Raw genomic sequence first — 2,198 nt, 5'->3', positions numbered from 1 at the left:
TGGTATCATGGCCAATATAAATAGTAATGGAGATATGCGATCACCTTGAAATATTCCATGTCTAATGTTCACTTTTCCAAGTCTGTGTTTACCTCCAGTATTCCTTTGTTTTCCTTCAGTATTCCAATGTTTCATACTTTCATCAACCATTTTCTCCATATTTCCTGCCACTCCAAATGTGTTCATTGCTTTACTTGTCCAACTATGTAGTATTATGTCATATACTTTTTTTGTAATCTAACCATGCTACATTCGGTCCCATCAATCTGCATCTACAATTCCTAATTATCATTTTAGTAACTAATAAGTCTTGTTACCCTACTTTGTTTCCTGCATCCCTTCTGCTCTTGTGGAAGTAAATTGTTACTTGATCTTGTGCTGCTGCTAAAAATTATTATTATTATTATTATTCAGTAGTTTTCTTTTTATAACGTGCTTTCACTTCACTACCGAGCGCAGCTCTGTGTGCCTTGGGTATGTGCTGTGGTTTGCTGTGATGCTCTTATGGTTACTGTATTGAAAGTGTTTTGCGTAGGATGTGTGCAGTGCCCAGTAGTGAAATTTTCTGTATGTTATATGTATTTGTAAGTCCTGGTGATTTTGTTATGTATTTGTCTGAATATTTTTTTATTATACCTAAGGCACCTACTAGGAATTGCTTCTGTTTTTAGATTCCACATTCGAGTTACCTGTATTTCCAGGTCTTTGTATTTTGAAAGTTTCTCCATTTCTTTTAGGGAAACGTCATCTGCTGGTATTGATACATCAATTAGAAAGCATTTTTTTCCTTCATGATCTTTGACAACTATATCTGGTTTATTGGCCTTAATTTCTCTATCTGTGTGTATTGGCATATCCCAGAGTATGGTTGCTTATTATTATTATTATTATTATTATCATTATTATTATTACTATTACATGAGGGCATATGGCCTAGTGGTTAGGGTGTTCCACTCATGATTGCAAGATTGTGGTTTTAATTCCTAGACCGGGTGGTGCGTTGTGTTTTTGAGCAAAACACTTCCTCATACATTGCTGTACAATCACTTCAATGCCTGATACGTGGTACACTGTGCACCTGTTCATTCGATATTATGGAGTGAGTGAGCTAATGTGTAACATATATTTAATCACTATAGGCAAAACATTTGTGCAGGTCGTTTGGTAAAAGCTGAGCGTTCATATGTCATCTTTGATGGGAGAGTCCACCATTAATATTATTATTATTATTATTATTGAATGAGAGAGCAGTGCATGCCATCAAAGTGACACTGGGGAAAAATATATGAAGCCCACTATACCCATCATGACTACCTGTCTGATAAGGGTACACTAGGCACATGCATCACAACCATGTGTGCAGCATGGTGGTCTCATATGAAGATATATAGTGCAAGACGTTGCAGGTAGGACCTTGTTAGAATTTTCTTCAGGTCGAGTAACCCAAAGGATGTTGAATGAAATACCCATGCTTCTAGAAGTGAATAATTCAAATCCCAAAGAATTCTTTTCAACATATGGCTATGATGCACCCCCCCCCCATTACTTCAGCGATGCAGATATTGTCAGCCACCAAGGGACATGCTCAACTGGTTAAGGTCAAGCAACTGACAAGCAAATCTGAGGTATTGAGTAGAATATTTGCTGTAGCCCATCTTTTATACCAAGACAAAACATGTACAGGATAACACTTCCATTCAATTAAGATCGGAAGCCATGTGAGCCAGTACCTGGTACTGCATCCTAGTATAACTATTATTGTTATTGTTATTATTATTATTATTATTATTATTCAGTAGTCTTATTTTTATCACATGTTTTCACTGCACTACCGAGTGTAGCTCCGTGTGCCTTGGGTATATGCTGTGGTTTGTAGTGATGCTCTTATCTTTATTGTATTGAAAGTGTTTTACATAGGATGTGTGCGGTGCCTAGTAGTGCTACTTTCTGTATTTCATATAAAAAAAGGGTACAAAAAGGTGAAAAAAAATCAAAAGTGTTTCAACTCTGTGTGTGTGTACATATGTATACATTTATATGTGTGAATAGCATAGTCTGTAGTGAATGTGGTTTTCTATACTATGTCACAGTCCACTTCCTTCCTTATGAAGTGTATCTGTTTATTTATATATATATGTGTGTGTGTGTGTGTGTGTGTGTGTGTGTGTGTGTGTGTGTGTGTGTGTGTGTGTGTGTGT

This window comes from Octopus bimaculoides, chromosome 10 (genome assembly GCF_001194135.2).
Source record: "Octopus bimaculoides isolate UCB-OBI-ISO-001 chromosome 10, ASM119413v2, whole genome shotgun sequence".
Taxonomy (NCBI): Eukaryota; Metazoa; Mollusca; class Cephalopoda; order Octopoda; family Octopodidae; genus Octopus; species Octopus bimaculoides.
Note: the sequence above shows the minus strand (reverse complement) of the source record.